Genomic DNA, 17,371 nt, shown 5'->3' with positions numbered 1-17,371 from the left:
GTGAGCAGGGCCAGGACATTCACTCAGCTTAGACTGGTGAATGCTGTGAGGTGGCAGCCACTAGAGGAGACCCCTCTTCTACCTGCCTGGGGGGGCAATTCAACGCTCGTGCACTCCTCATGAGTCAAGTCAAGGCTTTTTCAGGCTTTCTATCTCTGCTAGCAGTTCTCCAAGCAGCCACAGGGGCTTGTCTCCTATGCATAGGATCCCAGGACTCTGTCTACATATGTGATCTCCTTTTTCCTCTGAGTCTCCCCCCAGGGGTTCAAGTCCTGACCTGATGCTTTTCTTCCCTTTCTACCCATTTATATGTGTATATTTCTTACAGCCTTGGTTGTACAGGAGTTCTTCTGACAGTTTCCATTTAGTTTCCTGTGACAATTGTTCCATGTGTAGATTCCATTTTTGATGTGTTCATGGGGGGACATGATCTCCACATCCTCTTATTCTGCAATCTTGATCTCCCTCTCCATTTGCTTTAAAGAGAGCCCAAATAAGCAGACCTTAACCATTTAGAATCCGCCTGTTTTGCATAACCCACAAACTGCACCCAACATCTGTTAGTCATTGATATATAAACTTTGGAGCTATAGAGACCTCAAGATACTGCTGTCCTCTGACCCAGAGACTCCTCACTGGGATGTTGAGAAATATCACTTAGACATGTAAGCTCCTTTTTGGTTTCCCTGTCCCCCAGGAGTTCCCATTTTTATGGCCTCCACAATCCCAATCTCCTTTCCATACCTCTAGGCACACTTGCCAAAGGATCACCTAAATAGAATTTGTTGAATGCTGCTGCCACCTCATGGTTATATATTTTTCTTTGATCAGCATCTAAATCCCTTGAAGTCAGTAAAGGAAGGCAGTGAGTGTGATTCATCACAAGGGTTAAAAGAGGGAGTATTGTTGAGATGGTAGAGTTAAATACTTTGATATAATGGTGGTAAACAAAGCTACGTATGTAATGAAATTATAGAGTTACAAACACACAAAAATGTATGTATGTATATAATTGATAAATTTTGATTAAATTTGATGGATTTATCAATGCGAATTTCATAGTTACAAATATATATTGTGCCATACATATTCAATATTTTTTCTCAGTTTCATTGAGATAAAATTGACATTTATACATATTATATAATACATAATATATAAATTATAATATGTATATATATAATATATTACCATGTATATAATATATGATATATATTATGTAAAATATGATATATAAAAATACATATTTTACATCTATTTAATTGACACCATTTGTTGAAGAGTCTGTCTTTTCTCCATTGAGTATTCATGGGTCCCTTGTCAAATATTAGTTGACTATATATGCAATGGTCTTATTTCTGGGCTCTTGATTTTGTTTTATGGGTCTATGTGTCTATTTTTATGCCAGCACCACGCTGTTTTTTTTAATATAGCTTCATAATATAGCTTGAAATCAAGAAGTGTGATGTCTCTTGGTTTATTTTTCTTCTCAGGATTGCTTTGCCATTTGGAGTCTTTTTGTCTCCATATAAATTTCAGGAATTTTTCTACTTCTGCAAAATATGCCATTGGATTCTTGATTGGAATTTTATTGCATCTATAGATTGCTTTGGGGAGTATGGACATTTTTACAATATCAACTCTTCCAAAGCATAAATAACAATACCTTCCCAAATATTTATATCTTCTTTGATTTCTTTAAGCTCTTGTGTTTTGCAGTGTAGAAATTTTTCAGCTCCTTGTTTACATTTATTCCTAAATATTTTATCGTTTTTGATGCTATTATAAACGGGATCTTTTTCTTTATTTCTTTTTCAGATAATTTCTGTTAGAGTATTAAAAACATTACTAATGTTTGCATGTTTATTTTGTATCCTACATTACTGAACTCACTGATTAGATCTAATCATTTCTTGGTGGAATCTAAGCATTTGTCTCCATAAAATCATGTTACCTGCAAATAAGAACAATTGTATTTCTTCATTGTCCATTCTGATGCTTTATATTTCTTCGTGCCTGATTGCTCTGGCTAGGGTTCTGAATATTACGTTCAATAGGAGTGGGGAAGGTGGGCACTCTTGTCTTATTCCTGATACTACAGGAAAAATTTTAAACAATTCACAGTTGCATTTGATGTTAGCTGTAAGTGTGTCAAATGTAACTTAGATTCCTTCTATACCTAATTTAAATTTTTATAATGAAGGGGTGTTGAATTATCTCAAATGCTTTTTCTGCATCTATTGAGAGGATTATATGATTTTTTCTTTCATTCTATTAACATAATATATAACATTGTTTGATTTGGATATGCTGAAGCTTCCTTGCATCACAGAGATAAATACCACATGGTGAAGGTAAATAATCTTTTTACTGTGCTACTGCATTCAGTTTACTAGTATTTTACTGAGAATTTTTGCATGTATTCATCAAGATTTTTGGCCTATAGTACTGGCTTTTGTATCAGGGTAATATTGGCATTCTAGATTGAGTTTGGAAGTATTCCTTTCTTCAATATTTTGTAACAGGTTGAGAAGGATGAGCATTAATTCTAATTTTTTAATTTTATTTTTTTAACATCTTTATTGGAGCATAATTGCTTTACAATGGTGTGTTAGTTTCTGCTTTATAACAAAGTGAATCAGTTATACATATACATATGTCCCCACATCTCTTCCCTCTAGCATCTCCTTCCCTCCCACCCTCCCTATACCACCCCTCTGGGTGGTCACAAAGCACCGAGCTGATCTCCCTGTGCTATGAGGCTGCTTCCCACTAGCTATCAATTTGACGTCCGGTTCTGTAAATATGTCCATGCCACTCTCTCACTTTGTCCCAGATTACAATTCCCCTCCCTATATCCTCAAGTCGATTCTCTAGTAAGTCTGCATCTTTATTCCCATCTTGCCCATAGGTTCTTCTAACCATTTTCTCTCTCTCTTTTTTTTTTTTAGATTCCATATATATGTGTTAGCATACGGTATTCGTTTCTCTCTTTCTGACTTACTTCACTCTGTATGACAGTCTCTAGGTCCATCCACCTCACTACAAATTACTCAGTTTCGTTCATTTTCATGGCTGAGTAATAATCCATTGTATATATGTACCACATCTTCTTTATCCATTCATCTGTTGATGGACACTTCAGCTGCTTCCACGTCCTCGCTATTGTAAATTGAGCTGCAATGAACATTTTGCTACATCACTCTTTTTGAACTATGGTTTTCTCAGGGTATATGCCCAGTAGTGGGATTGCTGGGTCGTATGATAGTTCTATTTTTAGTTTTTTAAGGAACCTCCATACTATTCTCCAGAGTGGCTGTATCAATTTACATTCCCACCAACAATGCAAGAGGGTTCCCTTTCCTCCACACTCTCTCTAAAATTTGTTGTTTGTAGATTTTTTGATGATGGCCATTCTGACCAGTGTGAGGTGATATCTCATTGTAGTTTTGATTTCCATTTCTGTAATGATTAATGATGCTGAGCATTCTCTCATGTGTCTGTAGACAATCAGTATATCTTCTTTGGAGAAATGTCTATTTAGGTTTTCTGCCCATTTCTGGATTGGGTTTTTTGTTTTTTAGATATTGAGCTGCATGAGCTGCCTGTAAATTTTGGAGATTAATCCTTTGTCAGTTGCTTCATGTGCAAATATTTTTTCCCATTCTGAGGGCTGTCTTTTCGTCTTGTTTATGGTTTCCTTTATTGTGGAAAAGCTTTTAAGTTTCATTAGGTCCCCTTTGTTTATTTTTGCTTTTATTTCCTTTCCTCTAGGTGGTGTGCCAAAATGGATCTTTCTGTGTTTTATGTCATAGAGTGTTCTGCCTATGTTTTCCTCTAAGAGTTTGATAGTGTCTGGCCTTACACTTAGGTCTTTAATCCATTTTGAGTTTATTTTTTTGCATGCTGTCAGGGAGTGTTCTAATTTCATACTTTTACATGTATCTGTCCCATTTTCCCAGTACCACTTATTGAAGAGGCTGTCTTTTCTCCACTGTATATGCTTGCCTCCTTTATCAAAGATACGGTGACCATATGTGCGTGGATTTATCTCTGGGCTTTCTATCCTGTTCCATTGATCTATATTTCTGTTTCTGTGCCAGTACCATACTGTCTTGATTACAGTAGCTTTGTACTATTGTCTGAAGTGACGAGCCTGATTCCTCCTGCTACATTTTTCTTTCTCAAGATTGGTTTGGCTATTCGGGGTCTTTTGTGTTTCCATACAAATTGTGAAATTTTTTGTTCTAGTTCTGTGAAACATGCCAGTGGTAGTTTGATAGGAATTGCATTGAATCTGTAGATTGCTTTGGGTAGTAGAGTCATTTTCACAATGTTGACTCTTCCAATCCAAGTACATGGTACATCTCTCCAGCTATTTCTATCATCTTTAATTTCTTTCATCAGTGTTTTATAATTTTCTGCATACAGGTCATTTTTCTCCTTAGGTAGGTTTCTTCCTAGATATTTTATTCTTTTTGTTGCAATGGTAAATGGGAGTGTTTTCCTAATTTCACTTTCAGATTTTTCATCATTAGTGTATAAGAATGCAAGAGATTTCTGTGCATTAAATTTGTATCCTGCTACTTTACCAAATTCATTGATTAGTTCTAGTAGGATTCTGGTAATATCTTTAGGATTCTCTATGTATAGTATCATGTAATGTGCAAACAGTGACAGCTTTAATTCTTCTTTTCCAATTTGAATTCCTTTTATTTCTTTTTCTTCTCTGATTGCTGTGGCTAAAACTTCCAAAACTATGTTGAATTATAGTGGTGAGAGTGGGCAAACTTGTTTTGTTTCTGATCTTAGTGGAAATGGTTTCAGGTTTTCACCATTGAGGATGACGTTGGTTGTGGGTTTGTCATATATGGCCTTTAACATGTTGAGGGAAGTTCCCTCTATGCCTACTTTCTGCACGGTTTTTATCATAAATGGGTGTTGAACTTTGTCAAAAGCTTTCTCTGCATCGATTGAGATGATCATATGGTTTTTCTCCTTCAACTTGCTAATATGGTTTATCACGTTGATTGATTTGCGTATATTGAACAATCCTTGCATTCCTGGGATAAACCCCACTTGATCATAGTGTATGACCCTTTTAATGTGCTGTTGGATTCTGTTTGCTAGTATTTTGTTGAGGATTTTTGCACCTATGTTCATCAGTGATATTCGCCTGTAGTTTCCTTTCTTTGTGACATCTTTGTGTGGTTTTGGTATCAGAGTGATTGTGGCCTCGTAGAATGAGTCTGGGCGTTTTCCTCCGTCTGCTATATTTTGGAAGAGTTTGAGAAGGATAGATGTTAACTCTTTCTAAATGTTTGATAGAATTCGCCTGTGAAGCCAAATGGTCCTGGGCTTTTGTTTCTTGGAAGATTTTTAATCACAGTTTCAATTTCAGTGCTTGTGATTGGTCTGTTCATATTTTCTATTTCTTCCTGCTTCAGTCTCTGGACATTGTGCATTTCTAAGAATTTGTCCGTTTCTTCCAGGTTGTCCATTTTATTGGCATAGAGTTGCTTGTAGTAATGTCTCATGATCCTTTGTATTTCTGCAGTGTCAGTTGTTACTTCTCCTTTTTCATTTCTAATTCTATTGATTTGAGTCTTCTCCCTTTTTTTCTTGATGAGTCTGGCTAATGGTTTATCAATTTTGTGTATCTTCTCAAAGAACCAGCTTTTAGTTTTATTCATCTTTGCTATAATTTCCTTCATTTATTTCTGATTTAATCTTTATGATTTTTTTCCTTCCGGTAACTCTGGGGGTTTTTGTTCTACTTCCTCTAATTGCTTTAGGTGTATAGTTAGGTTGTTTATTTGAGATGTTTCTTGTTTCTTAAGGTAGGATTGTATTGCTATAAACTTCCCTCTAAGAACTGCTTTTGCTGCATCCCATAGGTTTTGTGTCATCGTGTTTTCATTGTCATTTGTTTCTAGGTATTTTTTTGATTTCCTCTTTGATTTCTTCAGTGCTCTCTTGGTTATTAAGTAGTGTGTTGTTTAGCCTGCATGTGTTTGTATTTCTTACAGATTTTTTCCTGTAATTGATATCTAGTCTCATAGCGTTGTTGTTGGAAAAGATACTTCATATGATTTCAATTTTCTTAAATTTACCAAGGCTTGTTTTGTGACCCAAGATATGATCTATCCTGGAGAATGTTCCATGAGCACTTGAGAAGAAAGTGTATTCTGTTGTTTTTCGATGGAATGTCCTATAAATATCAATTAAGTCCATCTTGTTTTATGTATCATTTAAAGCTTGTGCTTCCTTAGTTATTTACATTTTGGATGGTATGTCCATTAGTGAAAGTGGGGTGTTAAAGACCCCTACTCTGGTTGTGTTACTGTCGATTTCCCCTTTTATGGTTGTTAGTATTTGCCTTATGTATTCAGGTGCTCCTATGTTTGGTGCATATATATTTACAATTGTTATATCTTCTTCTTGGATTGATCCCTTGATCATTATGTAGTGTCATTCTTTGTCTCTTGTAATAGTCTTTGTTTTAAAGTCTATTTTGTCTGATATGAGAATTGCTACTGCAGCTTTCTTTTGTTTTCCATTTGCATGGAATATCTTTTCCTATCCCCTCACTTTCAGTCAGTATTGTCCCAGGTCTGAAGTGGGTCCCTTGTAGACAGCATATATAAGGGTCTTGTTTTTGTATCCATTCAGCCAAACTATGTCTTTTGTTTGGAGCATTAATCCATTTACATTTAAGGTAATTATTGATATGGAAGTTCCTATTACCATTTTCTTAATTGTTTTGCGTTTATTATTGTAGGTCTTTACCTTTTCTTGTGTTTCCTGCCTAGAGAAGTTCCTTTAGCATTTGTTGCAAAGCTGTTTGGTGGTGCTGAATTCTCTTACCTTTTGCTTGTCTGTTAAAGGTTTTAATTTCTCCGTCAAATCTGAATGAGATCGTTGCTGGGTAGAGTATCATGGTAGTAGGTTTTTCTCCTTCATCACTTCAAATATGTCCTTCCACTCCATTCTGGCTTGCAGATTTTCTGCTGAAAGATGAGCTGTTAACCTTATGGGGGTTCCCTTATGTGTTATTTTTTGTTTTCCCTTCCTGCTTTTAATATTTGTTCTTTGTATTTAATTTTTGATTGTTTGATTAATATGTCTCTTGGCGTGTTTCTCCTTGGATGTATCCTATGTGGGATGCTCTGTGCTTCCTGGACTTGATTAACCATTTCCTTTCCCATATTAGGGAAGTTTTCAACTATAATCTCTTCAAATATTTTCTCAGCCCCTTTCTTTTTCTCTTCTTCTTCTGGGACCCCTATGATTTGAATGTTGGTGAGTTTATGTTGTCTCAGAGGTCTTTGAGACTGTCCTCAATTCTTATCATTCTTTTTTCTTTAGTCTACTCTGCATTAGTTATTTCCACTATTTTATCTTCCAGGTCACTTATTCATTCTTCTGCCTCAGTCATTCCACTCTTGATCCCTTCTGGAGAATTTTTAATTTAATTTATTGTGTTGTTCATCACTGTTTGTTTGCTCTTTAGTTCTTCTAGGTCCTTGTTAAACGTTTCTTGTGTTTTCTCCATTCTATTTCCAAGATTTTGGATCATCTTTATTATCATTATTCTGAATTATTTTTCAGGTAGACTGCCTATTTCCTCTTCACTTGTTAGGTCTGGCGGGTTTTTGCCTTGCTCCTTCATCTGCTGTGTGTTTCTCTGTCTTCTCATTTTGCTTAACTTACTGTGTTTGTGTTCTCCTTTTCGCAGGGTGCAGGTTCATAGTTCCTGTTGTTTTTGATGTCTGTCCCCAGTGGCTAAGTTTGGCTCAGTGGGTTGTGTAGGCTTCCTGGTGGAGGGGACTAGTGCCTGTCTTCTGGTGGATGAGGCTGGATCTTGTCTTTCTGGTGGGTCTGTCCACATCTGGTGGTGTGTTTTGCATTGTCTGTTGCCTTATTATGGTTTCAGGCAGCCTCTCTGCTAATGGATGGGGTTGTGTTCCTGTCTTGCTAGTTGGTTTGCATAGGGTGTCCAGGACTGTATCTTGCTGGTCGTTGAATGGAGCTGGTTCTTGGCATTGAGATGGAGATCTCTGGGAGATTTTCGCCTTTTGATATTACGTGGAGCTGGGACATCTCTTGTGGACCAGTGTCCTGGACTTGGCTCTCCCACCTCAGTGGCACAGCCCTGACGCCTGGCTGGAGCACCAAAAGCCTGTCCTCCACACGGCTCAGAATAAAAGGGAGGAAATAAAGAAAGAAGAAGATAAAATAAAGTGGAATAAAATAAAATAAATGTATTAAAATAAAAAATAATTATTAAGAAAAAACAATTTTTAAGTGAAAAAAAAAAACGGACAGATGGCACCCTAGGACAAGTGGTAAAACAAAGTTATACAGACAAAATCAAACACAGAAGCATACACATACACACTCACAAAAAGAGAAAAAGGGAAAAAAATATATATATATATCATTGCTCCTGAAGTCCGCCTCCTCAATTTGGGTTGATTCGTTGTCTATTCAGGTATTCCACAGATGCAGGGTACATCAAGTTGATTGTGTAGATTTAATCTGCTGCTCCTGAGGCTGCTGGGAGAGATTTCCCTTTCTCTTCTGTGTTTGCACACCTCCCGGGGTTCAGCTTTGGAGTGGGACCCACCTCTGCATGTAGGTCGCCTGAGGGCGTCTGTTCTTCGCTCAGACAGGACAGGGTTAAAGTAGCAGGTGATTCGTGGGCTCTGGCTCGCTCAGGCCAGGGGGAGGTAGGGTTATGGATGCGGGCAGAGCCTGTGGCGCCAGAGGCCAGCATGACGTTGCACCAGCCTGAGGCGTGCCGTGCATTCTCCCAGGGAAGTTTTCCCTGGATCACAGGACCCTGGCAGTGGCAGGCTGCACAGGCTCCTGGCAGGGGATGTGTGGATAGTGACCTGTGCTTGCACTCAGGTTTCTTGGTGGCTGCAGCAGCAGCCTTAGCGTTTCATGCTCGTCTCTGGTGTCCGTGCTGTTAGCCACGGCTCATGCCTGTCTCTGGAGCTCCTTTAAGCGGTGCTGTGAATCCCCTCTCCTCGCGCACCAGGAAACAAAGAGGCAAGAAAAAGTCTCTTGCCTGTTTGGCAGCTCCAGTCTTTTTCCCGGACTCCCTCCCAGCTCACTGTGGTGCACTAGCCACCTTCAGGCTGTGTTCATGCAGCCAACCCCAGTCCTCTCCCTGGGATCCAACCGAAGCCCGAGCCTCAACTCCCAGCCCCCACCCATTCCGGTGGGTGAGCAGACAAGTTTCTCGGGCTGTTGCATGCAGGTCGGCATGGATCATCTGTGCGGGAATCTCTCCGCTTTGCCCTCTGCACCTTTGTTGCTGTGCTCTCCTCCTTGGCTCTGAAGCTTCCCCCCTCCACCACCCACAGTCTCTGCCTGCGACGGGGCTTCCTAGTGTGTGGAAACCTTTCCTCCTTCACAGCTCCCTCCTACTGGTGCAGGTCCCGTCCCTATTTTTTTCTCTCTTTTTTTTCTTTTGCCCTACCCAGTTATGTGGGGAATTTCTTGCCTTTTGGGAGGTCTGAGGTCTTCTGCCAGCGTTCAGTAGGTGTTCTGTAGGAGTTGTTCCACATGTAATTGTATTTCTGATATATTTGTGGGGAGGAAGGTGATCTCCGCATTTTATTCTTCCGCCGTGTTGAAGCTCTCCCTAATTCTTCTTAAAATGTTTGGTAAAATTCAAAAGTGAAGCTATCTGGCCCTGGGCTTCTCTTCGTGGAAGGATATTTGATTACTGATTAAACTTCCTAACTAGTAATTGGTCTGTTTAGATTTCCTATTTCTTCATGATTAAGCCTTAATAGGTTGTATACTTCTAAGAATTTTTCCATTTTTTTCTAGGTTGTACAATATGTTGGTGTATAGTCGTTTATAGTTGCCTGTTATCATCTTTTGTATTTCTATGGTGTCAGTTGTAATGTCTCCTTTTCCATTTATAATTTTGTTGATTTTGATTCTCTTTTTTTCCTTGGTTAGTCTAACTAAAATTTGTCGAATTTGTTTATCTTTTCAACGAACCAACTCTTAGTGTTGTTAATTTTTTCTATTGTTTTTCTGTTCTCTATTTCATTTATTTCTCTACTGATCTTTACTATATCCTTCCTCTTATTAACTCTGGGCTTTGTTTGTTTGTATTTTCTAGCTCTTTGTGGCATGGAGTTGGATTATTTGACATTTGTTTGTTTGTTTCTTTCTTCCTGTAGATGTTTTTTCTATGAACATTCCACCTCAAACTGCTTTTGTTGCATATGTATTAGCATGTTGTGTTTCCATTTTTTTATTGCTTCAGCACAACTTTTAAGTTTCCCCTTTAATTTCTTCTTTAATCCAATAGTTTTTCAGGAGAGTGTTGTTTAATTCCCATGTATTTGTGAGTTTTCCAGTTTTCCTCTTGTTATTGATTTCTACTTTCATACAATTGTGATCAGAGAAGAGATTTGGTATGATTTCAATTTTCTTTAATTTGCTGAGACTTGTTTTGTGGCGTAAAATAAAATATTTCCTATTAAATATTGCATATGTGCTTGAGAAGAATGTACATTCTGCTGTTGGTTAAAATGTTCTATGTATTTCTGTTAGGTCTATTTGGTCCATAGTGTTGGTCAATTCTGCTCTTTCCATATTGATTCTCAGTCTGGATGATCTATCCATTTTTGAATTAAAGTTTCAACTATTAATGTATTTGTTTATTTCTCCCTTTAGCTGTGTTAGATTTTCTTTATATATTTAGGTTCTCCAATATTGGATGTATAAATACCTACAGTTGTTATATATTATTGATGGATTGATCTCTTTATCATTATATAATTACCCTCTGTCTTTTTTGACCATTTTTAATTTAAAGTCTAACTTGCATGGTATGTGTGTAACTACCCCTGCTTTTATGGTTACACTTTCCTTGAAATATCTTTTTCCAACTCTTCCTACTCAGTTCATGTATGTTTTTAAGACCCAAATAAATCTCTTGTAGGCAGTGTATTATAAAATATTGGTTTTTAAATAAAATCTCTTTAGCCATAATATGTCTTTTGATTGTAGAATTTAATCCGTTTACATTTAAAGTAATTTTTGATAGGTAAGGACTTATTGTTGTCATTTTGTTTACTATTTTGTGACTGTCTTGTAGGTCTATGTTTTCTTGCCTCTTATCCTGCTCTTTCCTGTGTGTCCTTTGATGTTTTTTCTTACCAGTATGCTTTCATTTATTTACCATGTTCTTTTGTGTAACTACTATAGGTTTTCCCCTTGTCATTACCATGAGGCTTACATAATGTACTTTCAAATTATAACAGCCAATTTTAAACTGATAAAAACTTAACTTTGATTACATTCCAGAACTTTATACCCTTACTTCTCCTCCCTCTCACATTTTAGGATATTGCATATTTTATATTGTGTATTCAATAACAGATTGTTGCAGCTTTGGTCATTTTAATATGTTTGCTTTTTAGCTTTTATACTAGAGTTGTATTGAATTTTGCACCACCATTATGATATTACAGAATGTAACTTTGACTATGTATTTATCATTACCACTGAGTTTTATGCCACCTTCATGTATTTTTATAATTTTAATTAGCATCCTTTTGGTTCCACTCCACAAATTCCATTTAGCATTTTTTGAGGTAGGTCTAGTGGTGGTGAACTCCTTCAGATTTTGTTTGTTTGTGAAAGTCTTTATTTCTCCATTTCTGCAGGACTTTTACTTAGTATAGAATTATGGGTTAACAGTCTTTTCTTTCAATATTTTGAATATATCAATGCATTTTCCCCTGGCTAGAAAAGTTTATTTGAGAAATTTGTCCATATTCTTATGGGAGTTCCCTTGTAATTTATCTCTTTTCTCTTGCTTCATTAAAAATTCTATCTTTGTCTTTTACTTTTGACAATTTAGTTGTAATGTGTCTTGGTGTAGCACTATTTAGGTTCAACCTATTTGGGGTCCTTAGGGCCTCATGTATCTGGATGTCCATGTCTCTCCCCAGGTTTTGAAAGTTTTCAACCATTATTGTTTTTAATATGCTTTCTTTCCCTTTTTCTTTCTCTTTTCCTTCTGGAATTCCCATAATGTTTTTATTGCTTCTTTTATTTGTGTCCTATAGGCTTTTTTTTAACTCTTTTTTTCTTTCTGCTTCTCTGAAAGGGTCATTTCAAATGGCCTGTCTTCTAAGTCATTGATTCTTTCTCCTGCATGGTAGAGTTTGGTTTTGAAGCTATCTATTGAATTCTTCAGTTCAGTCACTCTTTTTTCAGCTTAGGATTTCTTGATTTTTTATGGTTTCTATTATTTGTTGAACTTATTTTATTCATGCATTGTTTTTCTAATTACACTTAATTGTCTCTCTGTGTGTTATTGTAGTTCACTAAAATTCATTAAGAGGGTTATTCTGAAGTTTTTGACAGTTCATAGATCTCCATTTCTTTAGGGTCAGTTATTGGAGTTTTATTAGTTTCATTTGATGGTGTCATCTGTATTTGATTTTTCATGATCCTTGATTATGTCTGTTGGTATCTGCATATTTGGGTAAGTGGTCTCCTCTTCCATATATTACAGGTTTGATTTGGCACAGACAGTTCTTCAACAGTAATATTTGTTTGGGTTTCTGGATATGTCTGTTGGTAAGATCATTCAGTTGCTAACAGGGTCTATTTTTTGTTGAAGGGACTACCCATGCTCTGTGATTGGGGATAATGTCACTGGCTGAGAACCATTGGATAGGACTGCTGGCTTGGTTCCTTGGACACATGAGGCTGTCAGATGGGCTCTGTGGTTGCCTACAGTCTCTGGCTAGGCTTCCTAGATAGTCAGGACTGGATAATACTCCCAGCAGTAGTTGGGAATTTGAATTAGTTTCCCTGCCCTGGTGAAGCAGCAGAACATGTCCCAAGAAGATCCCATGAAGATGGCTCATTTGCAGGTGGGGCTGAATTAGGCAAGGTTGGGTATTGAATTACCAGGCCAGTCAGGTCCACAGATTTTGCTTTGCAGATGAGGAAAGCCACAGGTTGTGCTCTCTGTTCAAGTGCCATCATAAGCAGAGCTTGAAGATAGACTATACAGCTTCCTGTGTGTTCTGGTTGGGTTGCCTATTTGGGCTTCATGAGGGCTGTACTCAGCAATGGGAATGGATATGTATTAGATTTCCAGCCTGGCAGAGAAGAACTTGCTCCGAGCTCAGAAAGGGTCTTTTTTTATAGTGTTAACTCAAGTTGACTCATGCCCTAAGTTCTCTGGTTGAAAGGAGTTACAAGCTTTGCTATGTAAGATAAACATCTCTGTATGCCAGACTCTTGGCTCAAAAATTGCTGGGCTATGCAGCTTTTCTGTATTCCAGCCAGGCTTCCTCGTGAGGTAGGGCCAGGAGCTACACTCAGCAGTGCATGGGGCTTTGAATTATCTCCCCTGCCTGGGTGGAACTGGAGGGTCAGCTCCAAGCAGCTTCTCAGGTGTTTCCAGTCAGTTTTTTTTTTTTTTTTTTTTGGTTGGGAGAAATGTGGGACGACACTCAGCATTGATTGGGGCATTGATTCAGCTACTTTGCCTGGGCAAAGAGGAGGAAACCACACCCCAGGTCTAGCAAATTTCTTTGTTTGAGGACCTGAATCAAATCACACATGCATCCCTATGAGTTCTCTGATCAGACTGCACCACGAACTTGGCTCTGCATATGAGAAAAGCTGCTGGTTGTAACTACTACTTGGGTGTTTCAGGTAGGAGCTGGGTCTGCCAAGATCTGGGTACTTGTAAGCCCCTCCCCCTTCTCCATGACAATCAGATTCCTAGTGGTCAAGACCTGTGATTACCCCATGATCCTCATGAAGAGAAATTTGAGTGGGGGCTCCCAAGAAGTGACCCACAATGCTGGATTAGCTGGATGTCTACCATGGGCTCAGGAGAGGCCTCTCAGTGTGACATTGTACTGGCCTAGGAGAGGGTAATGCCATCAACATGTGGCCACTCCTCTTACCCTCTAATGTGGTCTGTCTTGGTCTCTGTGATGCAAGTAGGAGCTTCAGTTTCACCCTTAGTGTTTACTGTGAAATCTTGTCCTTGAATAGTTGTTAGTTGTCCTTCTTGTGAAGGGGATAAAAGTTGAGAATAACCTGTGTTGCCACTTTGGGGACACCTCTCTCTCAAAATTTTAACATTAGGGGAGGCTGAGTGAAGAATGAATGTGACACTTTCGTACAGTTCTTTGCAACTTCCAGGGAATCTATAATTATTCCAAAATTTTAAAAGTGAACTTTTAAATTTGTTTATTTTTATTTTATTTTTATTTTTTATTGAAGTACAGTTTATTTCCAATATATTAGTTTCAGATGCACAGCATCATGATTCAGTATTTTTACTAATAGTTTATACTACATTAAAACTTGTTACAATTTTTCACAATTTGTATGGAAACACAAAAGACCCCGAATGGCCAAAGCAATCTTGAGAACGAAAAATGGAGCTGGAGGAAGCAGGCTCCCTGACTTCAGACTATACTAAAAAGCTACAGTAATCAAGACAGTATGGTACTGGCACAAAAACAGAAATATAGATCAATGGAACAGAATAGAAAGCCCAGAGATAAACGCACACACATATGGTCACCGTATCTTTCATAAAGGAGGCAAGCATACACAGTGGAGAAAAGACAGCCTCTTCAATAAGTGGGGCTGGGAAAACAGGACAGCTACATGTAAAAGAATGGAATTAGAACACTCCCTATCACCATACACAAAAATAAACTCAAAATGGATTAAAGACCTAAATGTAAGGCCAGACACCATCAAACTCTTAGAGGAAAACATAGGTAGAAGACTCTATGACATAAATCACAGCAAGATCCTTTTTGACCCAGCTCCTAGAGAAATGGAAATAAAAACAAAAATCAACAAATGGGACCTAATGAAACTTAAAAGCTTTTGCACAGCAAAGGAAACCATAAATAAGACCAAAAGACAACCCTCAGAATGGGAGAAAATATTTACAAATGAAGCAACTGACAAAGGATTAATCTCCAAAATTTACAGGCAGCACATGTAGCTCAATAACAATAAAGCAAACAACCCAATGCAAAAATGGGCAGAAAACCTAAACAGACATTTCTCCAAAGAAGATATACAGATTGCCAAGAAACACATGAAAGACTGTTCAACATCATTAATAATTAGAGAAATGCAAATCAAAACTACAATGACATATCATCTCACACCAGTCAGAATGGCCATCATCAAAAAATCTAGAAACAATAAATGCTGGAGAGGGTGTGGAGAAAGGGAACACTCTTGCACTGTTGGTGGGAATGTAAATTGAAACAGCCACTATGGAGAACAGTATGGAGGTTCCTTAAAAAACTAAAAATAGAACTACCATATGACCCAGCAATCCCACTACTGGGCATATACCCTGAGAAAACTAAAATTCATAAAGAGTCATGTACCAAAATGTTCATTGCAGCTCTATTTACAATAGCCAGGACATGGAAGCAACCTAAGTGTCCATCATTGGATGAAAGGATAAAGAAGATGTGGCACATATATACAATGGAATATTACTCAGCCATAAAAAGAAACGAAATGGAGGTATTTGTAATGAGGTGGATGGAGTTAGAGTCTGTCATACAGAGTGAAATAAGTCAGAAAGAGAAAAACAAATACAGTATGCTAACACATATATATGGAATCTAAGGGGGGAAAAAAAGGTCATGAAGAACCTAGTGGCAAAACGGGAATAAAGACACAGACCTACTAGAGAATGGACTTGAGGATATGGGGAGGGGAAGGGGTGAGATGAGACAGGGTGAGAGAGTGTCATGGGCATATATACATTACCAAATGTAAAATAGATAGCTAGTGGGAAGCAGCCACATAGCACAGGGAGATCAGCTCGGTGCTTTGTGACCACCTAGAGGGGTGGGATAGGGAGGGTGGGAGGGAGGGAGATGCAAGAGGGAAGAGATATGGGAACATATGTATATGTATAACTGATTCACTTTGTTATAAAGCAGAAACTAACACACCATTGTAAAGCAATTATACTCCAATAAAGATGTTTTTTTAAAAAATCTAGAAACAATAAATGCTGGAGAGGGTGTGGAGAAAAGGGAACACTCTTGCACTGTTGGTCAGAATGTAAATTGATACAGCCACTATGGAGAACAGTATGGAGGTTCCTTAAAAAACTAAAAATAGAACTACCATACGACGCAGTAATCCCACTACTGGGCATATACCCTGAGAAAACCATAATTCAAAAATAGTCATGTACCAAAATATTCATTGCAGCTCTATTTACAATAGCCAGGACATGGAAGCAACCTAAGTGTCCATCATCGGATGAATGGATAAAGAAGATGTGGCACATATATACAATGGAATATTACTCAGCCATAGAAGGAAACGAAATTGAGTTATTTGTAGTGAGGTGGATGGAGTTAGAGTCTGTCATACAGAGTGAAGTAAGTGAGAAAGAGAAAAACAAATACAGTATGCTAACACATATATATGAAATCTAAGGACAAGAAAAAAGTCATGAAGAACCTAGGGGCAAGACGGAAATAAAGACACAGACCTACTAGAGATTGGATTTGAGGGTATGGGGGGGTGGAAGGGTAAGCTGTGACAAAGTGAGAGAGTGGCATGGACATATATACACTACCAAACGTAAAATAGATAGCTAGTGGGAAGCAACCGCATAGCACAGGGAGATCAGCTCTGTGCTTTGTGACCACCTAGAGGGATGGGATAGGGAGGGTGGGGGGGAGGGAGATGCAAGAGGGAAGAGATATGGGAACATATGTATATGTATAACTGATTCACTTTCTTATAAAGCAGAAACTAACACACCATTGTAAAGCAATTATACTCCGATAAAGATGTTTAGAGAAAAAAAAAAGTTGTTACAAGATAATGGCTATAATTCCCTGTGCTATACAATATATCCTTGTTGCTTATCTATTTTGTACATAGTAGTTACATCTCTGAATCCCATACCCATATATTGTGCCTCCCCCTTCCCTCTCTCTACTGGTTACCACTAATTTGTTTTCATATCTGTGAGTCCGTTTCTGTTTTGAAATATACATTTGTTTGTTTTATTTTTTAGAATCCACATATGTGATAACCCAATGCTACTCAAAAAGTGTGGTCCACAAGTTACTGCTGGTCCATCCATCCATAGAACAGAAATTGATGTAATTGAAGTTTAGAAGTTCTTATAGCATTTTGAAAATTTTGCCTTTATTAAATCTAATGGCAAAAATGTTTAAACTTGAATAAAATGCTAGAAGTTATGATATCTCCAAGTAAGAGTCAGGTGTCAGTTAAAATATAAGGTAGAGGGAATAGTTACAGAAGAACTAAAGGATACTGTGGAATT

Source organism: Balaenoptera musculus, chromosome X (assembly GCF_009873245.2).
Source record: "Balaenoptera musculus isolate JJ_BM4_2016_0621 chromosome X, mBalMus1.pri.v3, whole genome shotgun sequence".
NCBI classification, from domain to species: Eukaryota; Metazoa; Chordata; class Mammalia; order Artiodactyla; family Balaenopteridae; genus Balaenoptera; species Balaenoptera musculus.
Note: the sequence above shows the minus strand (reverse complement) of the source record.